Genomic DNA, 14,102 nt, shown 5'->3' with positions numbered 1-14,102 from the left:
ACCCAGTGGTTCAAGCAAATAGAAACAAGAACTGAGGAAAAGTGCCAAAACACAGTCAATCTTTAACCAGCTCAAGGAAGATATGGTCTCATTTGTCCTTCAGAGTTCACCTCTGGGCGGCTTTCACCAGTTTTAACCCACATTTCAAGGCTGCCAAAGCTGCACAAACCAAGCAGGTTTGTTTCATTGTAGTCTTCCCCCCAGTCCTCCTGTGCCCAGCTGCTTTGCCACCCATGCTTGCAAGAACTTTCTTTCTGGGCATGCTTTTGCCAGGTGACCTGTGGACACTGATACCAGCCACATTGAGCCCAACCCATAGCAAGGAGCACGTCCCAGTTCCCACTTTGGCTCATCCACAGGGCTGTGCTCACTTATCTCAACTTTTCACTCTATTTTTGAGTTGTCAGGGCTGGCTGAACATCCCCCTCCTACCCAGTACTATGCAAGTGCCAGGCCTGGTTTATGGGACAGCTGATGGGGCAAAGGATAATTCACAGTGTAATGTTGTATCACTCTCAACATGAAAATTCACTCCTTTGGCTCCCGGAGTCACGTTGCTCCAAGAAAGTCAGATTTTCTATATAAAAATCTTTTAAAAATTTCAAGACCTATATAGGCTGTTTACAACCTACATAAGACTAATTTCCACAGGGATGAAAAAAAAAAATACAACTCTTACAAGATTTAAAAAGAAACAACGTGTCTGCCAACATCAGCTATTAAAAGCATCCTGAAGTATAACCTGTTTCCATCGTTCAGGGGTCTGACTCCGGAGGGCTGGAGCGGGACAGGGGCGCTTTTGCCGTGTCAGGAGCTCCCTCCAGCGTGGCGAGCGGCAGCGCTCCGGGACGCTCCCACCAGGGCGCTTTGGCAGGGCTCGATGCTCGCCCGAGCTCCCCACCCTCTATGATTTAAGCCCCTGGTTGACAGCAGCGAGCCCAGCCCCGGGCCAGAGCATCCTCCATCTCGCTGATTTATCTTCTCTCTTCATCTGCTGCAGAAAGGATGATTTTTCTTTTTAATCCGTTTTCGCTCTAGTGTGCTCCAGCTTAGCGTGAGCTTTGCTGGGGGAAGGGAAGCTGGATTTGATTTGTGCCAGGGCCGGGAACAAAGAGGCAGCGAAGCAATCGCCTTGCACTGCTCGGAGCCCGAGTGGGGAAGGGTCCGTGGCACCAGCCCAGCTTCCCCCTCGCCCTTTATTTTCCCAGCTCTGTTTACGCGTGGCACTGATAACCTTTGGGAGGCAGCAGCATTGCTTTAAGCTTTGAATTGCTGCTCGCAAAAAGAATTGCTCATCCCGACAGGCTCATTGTCATGGCAACGGGAGATCCCCCCGCTCCCCATCTCTTACAAGGTGCCGGAGAGGCGGTGCTGGCTTGTCCCGAGGGATTTAGCCCTGCTGAGGGAGGAGGATGGAAGCAACAGGAGAGACACGTTCCCCAAGGAGCTTTTCTAGGGCAGGACGTCTCCAGCCTAGCACAGACTAAAGGAAAGATGGGGACGGGTGAGTTTAGGTGACCATGGCATCAGTACACAGCAAAGGGGGAATGATGGAAGTAGGACCTTTGATAATCCCTTTATTTGGATGGATAATATTCTTCTGTGAGTTACATTTTCACGTTGGCCCTGCTGCCCAGGTGTGGTGATGCTGCTCCACTTGCACACTCTGGCACAGGGTGAACCTTGTGCCAGGAGATCTTAGCAGTGAAATAAAATTAACACATTTTCTCTTCCACTCATATAGAGAATGTACAGACAGCAATCCCTGCTCTTGGGACCTTCCAGCTCCAAACCTGGATCCTTTTAGTGAGGAAGATAGACAAGGACCTAGAAGCAAGTTGGGAACAAATGCTACAGCAATGTTCTGCCTGGAAAATACACCAGTACCCCTAGCAATGCCAAGCATTGAATGGAATCAGTCACAATTTAAAGTCTACCACCACCGTCTCTAAATGGAGAATACAATGCAGAAGGAATCTACTTTTCCCAAACTGGGAATGACACTCAGTTTTTCCTGGCCACCAGCTTTCAGCTGGAGCAGGGACCCACATTCCCAGCACTGCCTAAGCCTGGCAGTGAGCAGGTAAGAGCCAAGGTGACAAACTCTGAGTGAATTGGAGAAAAGCCATTATTTGCCATAGATGCTGCATTGATTTTGGATGGCAGGACCTCGCCTGACCCCATATAGATCCAAGAGGTCCTTTCCGTTTGGAAAACCACTGAGAATGAACATGTACTTTTCTTCAGTGGACTGACTGCTGTCATCTGCTCTTCGTTGTGGAGATCTTTGCAATGCCACCTCTAGGCCAAGAGTGGCAAAGCAAGAGCCACGTCTTCTGCTCTTGGCTTTTTTTTTTCTGTCACAGCATGTATCATCAAACGAGTGCTGAAATGCTGCCCATTTCACACAGAATTACTGCCTGTAGTAAGATTTCATTAATTGCAAGTGAGAGCCGGACTTGGCCCACACAGTGGAAGTAATATATGGTTCCTACAATTAAACATTAAGTGTATGTTCATTGATTTACTTGTAGTATTTCAGAATAATTAGGCTGGCACAATAGATCTTAGTCTCTGTGAATTTAATATCCCAGAAATCATTTAAAGTCTTTCTGATTCTACCTGCTTTATGAAATGCTGTATTTCTCCTGCAACTCAGTGCTAAAGCAAGGGCAATTTAGTAAAATCCAATGAGGCATGGATTGCATGCTAAAGTACAATTTCCTTTTCTGTTTCCCAGGTGAATGGTTTTCAGTTTTACACCAGTTCTTTTTCTGTATGTTTCCTTAGATTTACCTTCTTAAATAATTTGAATTTCATTTCATCCTTTGAAAATCCTTAAGATGCTGTAAACAAGAAAGGAAGGTTTCTGGAAGACCAGAAAGAAATTTTTCAAGAACATTTAAAGCACCCCAGAAAGTCAACATCAATTTCTTTAGTCTCCATTTCCAGGCTACTAACTACAGTGTCACTATGAATGATTAACCTTTTCTGAATGCATCTGACTTCTGCCTTTATAAAACCAGCCTTTAAGAATCCTGTCTCAAGGAGGAAAAAATAAAGGGGCATCTGATAAGCCTTTGGGTCTGGAGCTTGGTGAAGTACAAGAGGCTTGCAGCAGATACAGCATCTCCTTACTTGGCTGGTTTAGCTTTCAATGAACAAATAAATGTGGAGCTGGAAAAACAAGACACTTATTTGCAGTAACTGAAATGAGGGACAAGGCAGAGAGCTGCTGGTTGTAAAAGCAGAAGAACATGGAGCCCATAAACCACTTCAATTTGCTGGCTTTGGGTAACACCACCCTTACTTGCTAACACAGCACTGAATACATAACATGTTTGATAAGCCTGGGTTTGCTTATGTATCCAACACACTTGATAGTATTTAATATATCTGAAGTCCACTTATTTGCATGCTTCATTACATTCTAGTTTCTACCCAAGAGCTATTGACTCAAGTTGCCAGGGAAAAAAAGTAAAAACAGAACACACAATCCAAGTAAATGCTAAAGTCAGAGCATTAGACACTGAAAAGCCAACATAAATACCATACATACTCAGCTCCAATTTTTGACCTGTATGTGAGGTACCCTTTTATTTGGTGGAGAGGCTGTATTTAATTACAGATGGACACATTTGAAAAGCTAGCAAATGAAAACTAGTTTTCATTAGATGAATGGCAAACCTAGCCAAAGAATCTTAGTTTAATATCATTGACAATTGAGTAACACTTCCCCTGCCCCCCTAAGGTCCATTTGCTTACAAATGCAGTGCTGAAACTGAGTCTCTTGCATCATTTTGTAAAGCTCACTGAGGCTCCTAGAGGCCTTGTTCAAAAGTGAACAAATCCTTACACAGTGGAGTTTGCTCAGGTTGCATCCTAGGCAAAAGGCTGGAAAATACAGTGTAGTGATTTTGCCTGGCTTTCAGGCACAGACATATAGAAAGAGAAATTTTGGATCATATATAAACAATCTTTAGGGAACATGAGAAGTGCTAAAAGAGCCAAGAGATCTTGGTCAGTTCTGTAACTCTGCTGCAATGTGCACAATACTAAGACTGGCCTAAACAAGTGTCTCCACTCGTGTAATGGCTGCTCTGTGAGCAGCTGTAGTTATCTGCTGCCACTGGTGCTCAGCAAACAGCAAAGGCACAAGTTAGCAGCTCAGTGCTGAGCAAAACAAGGACTTTGAGTTTGCATGTCCAGGAGAGCACCCAAGAGTTAACTGAATCCAGCTTGCCTTTCAGTTTGGTGATTGAGGCCACACAGGACCAAGATACACTGGCTTGTGGATAAGCTGCCATCTCTGTGGGCAGGGCACAGCCTGGTCAGGGCCATACCACCTGCTAAGGAGCAGCCTTGCTGCCAGCTGGGGTGAAAAGGAAGGACTTGGGTTTTTCTGTCTCTCCCAATATGCTGAGGCCCATCCCTGCCCTGACACAGCTGCTGCAGCTTGTGCTTCCAAACCCCCACAATCCTCCTGAAAGTGCTGCAATTTAAGCATCCCCTTGCAGGCTGCAGGGGCTGCAGCATTTTTGGCATTCTCAGCACAAGAGGTTATTTGCTCCTCACCCAGCTGTATCAGTCCTCTAATATTCCCATAGTGTCAGGTGAGCTGGGTTACCTCAAAACCCCTTTGCTGGGTGTGAAGTGGCTGATGCTTTCTCTCAAGTTCTTGATGTAGGTCAGGATTAATATCTTTTGATATCAATAGAAGCCTACCCACTGAGTTCTATATACTTTGAATTAAGCACTGTGTACATAGATCTTCCACTTGCGGCAATGAAGGACTTGGTTGTTCTGTCCTCAGTAACACTGATGGGATCTGGGCATCCAGATTGTTTGTGTAGCTTTAGAAATGTCAGCCATAAAGCACAATGTACTCATGTACAGCATATGTGTCCTTTTCTTTGCTGGGATTCAGCAGGAGCTGTTTCTGGTTATAAACATAGTTATTGGTGAAAACAGCCTGCACCCAGAGCAATGATGAGACAGTGGAATTTATTCTATCACACAGACCTGTTGATTAAAACCATCATTCATATCACTGGAAAATGAACAGCCAGAGAGACAAACTACCCTGGAGCTTGCTCTTTCATTCTATAGTAATCATTTCACACAACATAATTATCTTGAAAAGTTGCTGATGACAAGGCTAAAATACAAAAATATTCACGAACATCTCCACGAACAGTTTATTGATGTGCTTGCTAAATTTTTAGCACATACAGAGGTTGGGAGAGGTCTTCACTTGTCTACATTAACATTGCATTTGCTGTTCATATGAAAATACAGGCTTGATGATGTTAATTGCAGCTCTTTCATCTTTCTGCTTCAAGCTGTGTTATAACTGACCTAGCTTAAATCTGCAGAGCTAAAGGGATCCAGAACCAGAGGAATACTTCCTGTCTTCTATCTTCTGTGATGTTCCACAACACACCCTCCAATCAGATCTCCAAGGCAGCTAAGACACCACTGCCCAAGATCTCCTGTCTGAAGGCAGTGATGGGGTAGCTCTGGTAATTTGGGCAGAAAAAGGATGAAGAGACCTGTTTTATTATAATTCTCCTGTGAATGGCACAGTCTCACATGGAAGACAAAGCTTGTGTGAGGTTCCAGGGGTGTTGAAAATGCTGTACCACAGCTGTAGGCAGCAGTTCAGGACTGAATCACGAAGCACAGAGGCAGCTTTTGTGGTTACAGTTACCAGCATAGTGTTGTGGCACAACATCACAAACTGCCTGAACGGGCAGGGGAAGGTTTGCTTTGAAGGAAAGTCATGCAACAGGGAAGCTGAGCTACTCATTTTGGGTGCAGTGTAATTAATGAGAGCCACTATGAGAAATGCCAGGTGAGTTTCCCTCGGGCACAAGGCACCAAAGTCCAAACCTGATGTGCTGCAACTGAGAGCAATGCCAAACCCTGTACCCAGATGGAAGGATCCTGTTCCTGCCTCTGCTGCACATCCCAGGCAGCACTGCCAACTCCAGACACACTTCAGGAGAGTAGTGGAGAATATAAAAGGTTGAAGACAGCTGCTGCAGCCTTACAAAAATGTGAAGATATGGCTTCAGCAATGCTTTTCCTGGTAGCAGACCTGTGGCATCAGTGTGATTAAAGCTCTCAGTGTGCTCTGCTTTACATTTCACCCTCCTCTCAGATGGAGGCTGGTGACACAGGAAGGGAGATAAAGAGGCCTTATTTCTGACAACAGCCCCAGAAAGCCTGGCTTTGCAGCAGACCAGCAGCTGCACACTGGGCTTTCAGGAGTGGGATTTGTGCTCCTTGCAAGAAGGAGGCAGTGGAACATATGTTTTTAGACAGAAAGTATAAAAACAACATGAAAATACATAAGTGTTTGTTATCTGAGGCTATGAACTGTATCTTGCAGATTCAGGGAGGCAGCTTGGCTGAATCCCTCTGGAGGCACCAAAGCCTGACTGGGAGCAGGGCCAGAAAAATCAGTGCTTGGAAAAACACTGCTGAAAGATTACAATTCATCCATACAGGAGCAATTAGGATTTTCCCAATGAAATTATTAAGTCCAGGCAAGTATATATGGAAAATACACAATGCCTTCCAGAGGGGGAGGTTGACCAGCTGGAGTGATGCCAGTGGAAGGCCACCGGGCTGTTGTGGGCACTGACTGGCTACACCAGAGCTCTACAGCCCAGAGAACAGGGAATGTCCATCCTTGGGATATTGAGGAAGAGGATTTAAGCCACAATCAAACCCTTACAACCACCATTTGCACCAGATCCTAATCTATTGCTGTCAGACAGGTCTCTAAAACTGACACTTTTGGGGCTTGCTCAGAAATGCTCTGGAGAGAGAGACCAGAAATGAAGGTAATTCAGATAAAACATCACAGGTGAAAAGGACACCCAACACACTTGCAACTCATTGATGTTGTTATAAAGGTATTTTGTATGGAAGAATCCTCTACAACAGCTTATCCAAAGCAGGGTGTTTGTTTTACCTGCTCAGTTGCCTGCAGGGTGCTTCCTTTGCTTTTCTGCAGAGACAAACCTCTAGCAGAGATCACTAAATATTTCTGATCTATGCTAATGCACAGAACTAGAGAATGTGTTTACAGGCAAAAGCAATTTAATTGCAGTCAGGTTGCATTTTTAAATCCTTAGCCCGTGACCTTGAAGAAAAGTCTGACTACAGTGAGCACAGAAAGCACATTCATCACTGTGCTGGGGAAGAAGAATGAGAAGCTAAAAATCAGAGTGTTTCCATTTTGAAAATTAGCAGTTCGTATTTTTGCTCTGCATTTAATAAGCTTCTGATTAAAGAAGATTTTCAGGGTTTCCCAAATATGATTTATTCTCTGGCTTAAGTCAATTGGGTGTCTGTACACTCAAGAAAAGCCCATGTCTTTAAGTCAGAAAATCTGCATTAATATTAATGTTGAGCAGGAAAGGAATTTGGGAGTTGGACTATTTTGGCAGTCCTAAGAAACCTGCTCAAAGGTGTGCTTAACCCAAGACATAACCCATTTTTGTCATCACCCAGCAGTTTCAAAGGACAAAAAGAAGTGATGCCACTGGCTTTTTCCAGCATGAGAAGGATGCAGCAAACATCAGGACCTGGCTGATTATCCCAGGGTACCTCCACCCTAATTGTCACTCCGACACAGAGCTCCCTGGTGGCTTCCATCAAGTCATTTCTCCTGTCTGACCTAATTTTCTCAGCTGCAGAAGCAGGATAATACTGACTCATATAGGATTTATGATGGGAAAAGGATTTATTTTATCTTATAAACCACAACTGAGAGATGCTAGGAGTTAAAGGCCCAGTGTGGCAGCAGCAGAGAAATGTGGGATGTCTGGCATTAGGAATTTGGTGTTTAATCAGCTGGGGCTGACCCAGGGAGAGAATACAGCACTTGAGTTTCTAAATGAGGAACAGTTGTTCTGATTAATTATTCTGTACTTTATCTATATGTTTAATTTTATTTTTCCATTCATCCAACTAAGACACCATTGATTAATCTGTGATTTTGTTAAATGAACAAATCCTATGATGAATTTTGCACTTTTTTCCCTTATAACTATGATCATTTGGTTCCACTCTCTAAACTGGTGATTGCTGACAAGGTTGCATAAAACTTTGAGGATGTTTATGGCAGAGACCCAGGTTTCCCTAACAAGACAGATATGTCAGATACATAAGATCACCCTAAAAATGTGGAAGAACTCCTGCTTGTAGCACTTCTGCTGCTCTCAAGACCTGTGCTGAGTCTCCTGGTTTTCTAGAGAGAATCATCAATGTTCTCCTGTCAAATGAAACCTGATAAATCTCCACTGGGGGTCTCTGTTCTTCAGAGTTTCCAGGTTCAATGCCAGCTCAATGCCCTGAGACTGACTCGAGGCTCTTTGAGGGGAAGGAGACCTGGGAGCCTCCATGAAGTGCAGGAGGGCTGTGGGTAAAACTGTGCTGAATTCCCAGAGGGAGGTTCCTGACCAACCATCCAGGTCAGTGGTTTACAGAGAGCACTGGAAAGCCCATTTCCCAGCACTATTTAATTTTCTCAATAGTACCCCTTGGGATTATTACCCACTCACACTCAGGGAATACTTGATAGCCATGAACATGATCCTAAGGAATTACAGAACAGCTGAGGTTGGAAAGGACCTCATTTCTCCAGGCTAACTCACCCAGTCAAGCACAGTCAGCCAGAGCAGGTTGTCCAGCTCTATACCCAGCTGGATTTTGAATGTCTCTACACATGAAGAGCTTCCAAGACCCACTGCATTGCTATTGTAGTGACTTAATCACAAAACTCCTGAGAACTGAACCAGCTCTGAGAAGGAGACTGAACTTAGATGTCCACCAAAGAGTCCTTTCAACCCAAATAACTTTACAAGAACCATGACAACCAGGACCATAATTTTGGCACTGCTGTGTTTGAGAAGAGCTTTCACAGCTGTAAGGAACCACTTGAAACACTGGCTGCTTGGCCCATGGATTGACCTAGAGCTGCAGTTCAGAAAAAGGGAAAATGCAGATCTACAAGCCCTTAGGGGGCTGCAGGGGAGGCTCCAAAGGATTCTAGGGGAGAATGCCAGAAGACTGGAGGCAGATTGAGTTTCTGGCTGGAGTGAGCTCAGCCTGTGGCTCTGTCCTGAGGAACACTTCATCTAGAGCTGGCCTTGGAGGCTGGTGCTGATGGCAGAGTGCAGCTCAGGGCCAAGGCAGGAAGGAAGGCCAGAGGTACAGCTGGATTTTCAGAACACCAGCACCCAACAGAAGCTGTTCTGCAAGCAATTGTGCTTCAGGGATAGCTGACCTTTTCAAGGATTTGAGATCCAGCACAGAAACATTCAAAGAATGTGCATATATACCATTAGAATATTACTGCAAGACCCCAGTGGCTACAAAACTCACTGCCAAAATCTGAGAGAAGACAAAAGATTTCTATTTCTGGCAATGTATTAGTCAAGTTAATTAACACAGGACTTTGTTATAACTTAAGGGTCTCAAACTGACTGATAATATTTGTGAAGGTTTCAGAAATTTCTATAGACCATTTTTTTTAACCTTAAGAAATTATATGGAAGACACAAAAGGATATTTTAACTGAAAAGGTCAATGCTTGCAAGTCAACAAATTAATAATTTAGAGTTGTCTGTGGGATGTAAGTTTGACCCTATGATACTTGTGCCCTGTAATGATGTGCTCACACACTGGTTTTCAGGCACTGAGGGCTGTGTACCCTGAAACTTCTCATGGTGCAGCTGTGTGACATGGCCCTGCTGTCCACACATCATGCACCTCTCATTATTATCTTCCTTCTGCATCTTTGCTCCTGCTCCACTCAATTAGCAGACTGTGACTAAACCATGTTAGCAGTGAGCAAGAAGCCTCAAGTGAAAGGAAATTTGTCTTCAGAAAAGAAAAATGGGAAGAGTACCAGAGGATCTAATGAGACATATACATAAATAGGTCAGTATTTTATTGAATCACAAAGGAACATCCTTTGTAAAAGATTAGAGGAAAAAAAAAAAAAAAAGAAAGAAAACTGGTAGTTTTCTTCTTTAGATTGATGACCAGAATAGTTATGTGGTGTCAAACATCACAGAACATTTGGATGCATCCATTAATAAGCAATGGGGAGCTTTTCTAGGGGTCAGGTAGGACTAAGCTGCCAGATAATTAGTGAAAGAACTATTTTATTGCCATCAACTATTGCTTCTGGTACCAAATGGAAAATTAAAGAAGCATTAACTAGCCATTGTTTTCATTTCACTTCAGGAAGTCTGCAAGAGATAGCAGCATTCCTTATTCAATGTACAAATTGTACAGTTACTGAATGGGATAAAACCAGCATCTCAACTTTTCTAATAATAAAAAAATTCAAGAAAGGAAGTGAAGAAAGAAAAACAACTTTTATTCTCCCCCACTCCTTTCAACTTTTTTTCTCTTTTTAAGTCTAATTTTACCTCTTTTCATGTTGCTACTGAAAAAGAGAGAAAGGAAAACACAAAGGGAATAGAGCAAAATTGAAACTCTATTCCTGCACTTGGGAACACAACAATGCTCTGTGGCTTTAAACAACACTTTTCATTCAGTGAGGAACTGAGTTTCTTGGTAATCTTTCATGCAGGTATAATACTCTAGAGCAAGGATTGCAATCAAACAGAAGGGGGAAAAGAGAAGCAGCTGTTTAGTGAGAGCTCCCACAGGCTGCTGGAGAGTCTGCAGAGAGCTGCTGACCACCAAAGAGCCCTGAAGGCTCTCACTGCACTTACCTTTGAGCTCTCAAATCTCTACAACTCTCTGAGCACACTCCAAATCACAAATGAATTTGTACCTACCCTTCCTCAGCAGAATAAACCCAAAGTGTAGGGAAGCCATTGTAAAGCTGACATCAGATTTAACAATACTGAATTTATTTAATTCATAAATTTTAAATGCCCACTGTAATGCAGGCAGCAAAAGAGAGGGCAAATGACAACTGCACCAACTTCAAACCTGAATCCTCAGCAAGTGCCTCAAAGCCCTGTGGCTCCCCTGTAAAGCTTCCAAGTTTCCTGTACGTTTGACTTCAAGGATGTGGTTTCTAGGAAAAACACTGCTTTTTATTGCTCCTTCAGCAGCACCAGGAACACAGAAAATAAACAGAGCTTTAGGACCTGATTGAAAAAGTTTTAAGGTAAGGTTCTGATTATACAGAGTTTAAACAGCACTGACAAGATTTAAAAAATCTACATCTCTCTGAAACAGGCATTTTGAACCACGTGGTCAAATCAAGCCAGTGTTGATAGACACCAAACCTCCACAAAGGTGTTGTCCCCTTTTCTGGGGGCAGCAATTCTGGCAAGCCCCAAATAAAGGCTAATGTAGCTATTCTAACAGATCACTGCTCATATGGTTAAAGAAGAATCAAGCCCAGAAGCAAAGGCAGATAGATGCTTGTTGTCCCACAACAATTTCCAGCCATCCTGCAAGGAGAGTGAGCCCAACAGGGAAGTGCTGCAGCAGCCCTGTCACCCCAAATCTCTGCTCCCCTGCACAGGTCTCCCTTTCCCTCTCACAAAGCAGCTCCTGAATTCAGCTGACACAAAGACACAACATTTGGTTTATTTCTGCCTCTTCTAACACACCAATTTGCGGAGAAAGCTGTAATCAAGTGGACTCAAGCCTGTCATGAGATCTCCAGCACACACCCTCCAGTGAAAATCTCAAATCACTCTGCTGGAAACAGCTAGACACCCTCTGTGAGAGGCCCAGGACACTCAAGGCAATCAGTCAGTAACCCAGCTCACATGGCACACCTATTCACTCAGCTTCATTGCTCAGCATGAGAAACAGCAAACCCCATGCAGAAGTGGAGCATTAATCATTCATTTCTTGAACAGGCTTGAAAAGAACAATCTACTCAATTAAAATGATGCAGCAGCCTGATGATTAATTCTGGTTGGGAAAGGATTCAGTGAAGCCCTTAGAAGAGTTAGGTTGGTAACTGTAGTGCAAACCACAAACTGGTGACAGCCAGAAGTGGAGCCAATTGATGTGTCACTGCTGCCCCATGGGTCAACAACTGGCAAAATAGAGTTATTTATGCTTGTAAATATGGAAATATAAAACCCAGGGCAAGCCTGAGCTCTTGACTGTTCCCAGATATTACAGAAGTGCATTTTATTTAAATTAAAATAAAAATTAAAATAACAAAAATAGTAAAAAAACCCAAAAACAAACACACTGTTTTCAAAGTGTTTTTTTGACCTGCGCTAGCACCTCTTATTTTAATATTTATTTGTTGACTAAGAAGAACAACTGAGGAAAGAAATATTTCTTTGGGGAAAAAGAATTACAAATGAAATAATTTTCTCAGTGGTTCTGGGTAGCTGGTGGTTCACCTCCTAAAACCAGAGGATTTCTGGGAGAGAGCAGAAGGGTCAGCCTAGAAGAAGGGTGTGAATACTGACATACCCTGTCTCAAGGGCTGATGGTTCCAGAGGGGTCACTCAGGGCTACGGGACACCCAAAATGAGGGGAGGTGTCACGCAGAGCTGCGGGCTCCCCAAACTTGGGGCTTTGCCAGCCCCCGGTGGTGCAGCGCCGCTGGCGGCCAACAGGTGGCGTCACTGCATTCATGAGAAATGGCATTTACTAGGAAAAAGAAAGTTTTGTAAAATATTCCTTTCTTTTTAAGCCAAAAGCCCAAGGACTCGAACAATTTTTTTCCCCCTAGAAAAACGATCCCAGATCTGAGGTGAAACGTCGACCTTCTGCACACTCCACACAGAAGCACGCTTCCCCCAACTCCATCTCCACGGAAGAGCAGTGAGGAAATAAATCTAAATAAATCTTCCAACAGGTCTCACCGACAGGCAAAAGCCCAAACACCCGGGCCAGCGAGGGAAGACTGGGGCCAGCCTCCACTCTCATTCCCCTGCCTTTAGGGCTGACCTTTTGTCTCCAGTGTTTAGAGGAACATGGAGACTTTTCACGCTCTGTCAGCACACCTAACAAGCAGAATGTGCAAACTCATTGTTTGCAGAGGCAGTGCCTTGAGTTTTTCCTTTCTGGCAGCAAAAACACCTTGGATCTTTTTTGGCCAGGACTGCAAGGATACAGGAGGCTCAGGCTGCCCATTCAAAGCCTGGCAGTCCTGGCCTCATCAGCCTGCAGAGAGGAGCTTGCCCTGCTCACACCTCAAGCTGGTGAGATACACCAGTCCAGCCTGGACTGCCTTTCCTGCTGATCCACGGATGGGGAGGGCCAGTGCCCCCCTCAGGCATGGCACCCACAGCTACTCAGTTTGTCACTCACACTTTCCCTGACAAACATGGCAGCAGGGCCAGGGCTGTGCTGTTCTCACCAGTGAGGAGAGACTTGTGTTTTCCCCCTCAGAACTGAGCACAGGCATTTGCAGTTGTGGCTCCTGTGCCAGGAATAGGAATAATACCTCTTACTGCTAAATAAGCAATGCAGGTAATCCTTTTTCACCATAGATTCTTTGCAGAAGAATGTCCTGCCCCAGTCCTCTGGCAAGAAGGGCTTAGAGATTTGTAACAGCTCTTGGTAAGACAACCCCCCCAAATACACACACCCTGCTGCCTCTTGCTTCTGCTGAGCCACTGGAAAGCAAATTGGATGCTGCATCCCCTTGTCCACTCCAAAGAATGTTGTGCATGTTTGTACACATTCTGGGTGGGGTGCACAGTCTGGTTTGGGGTGCAGCTGACAGCAACACCATCCCAAAAGCAGCTGGAGCTGGATGGCTGTGCTAGCACAACACTATCGATCCAGAAGATGGGATCTGCACGTCCTCATGGAGGACGAGCGAGAAGGACCAGTAAAACGTGTGTGGGTCGTGCTGACAGCCAGTCCCATGCTCCCAGTGCCTTTCCAGCTGGAACAGGGAATGAACACAACCCCCACCTGCAACACAACCACACCTTCTCAAGGGGGACCCTTTGCATGGGCCCACACACACAAAAAAAAAATAGTATTTAAAGAGCAGGTTCTGATGCCAAGGGTTTATCTGTGATCAGCAGCACTTCTACCATGACCAAGAAGGGACAGAAAGACCTTGCCTCCAGCCTCAGTGAGAGAGCACAAGAAGAGCTGGCAGCATCCCT

At 44.5% G+C, this 14,102-nt stretch overlaps 1 protein-coding gene across 6 annotated transcripts in view; it reads right to left on the bottom strand.

Moving 5' to 3' along the window:
* The window catches only part of PAK5 (p21 (RAC1) activated kinase 5), a 155,986-nt gene that overhangs the window by 93,332 nt on the left and 48,552 nt on the right, over positions 1-14,102 (bottom strand). The window lies entirely within an intron of this gene.

Source organism: Erithacus rubecula (assembly GCF_903797595.1).
Source record: "Erithacus rubecula genome assembly, chromosome: 2".
In the NCBI taxonomy this organism is placed as follows: domain Eukaryota; kingdom Metazoa; phylum Chordata; class Aves; order Passeriformes; family Muscicapidae; genus Erithacus; species Erithacus rubecula.
This window is presented reverse-complemented; position numbering and strand designations above follow the sequence as displayed.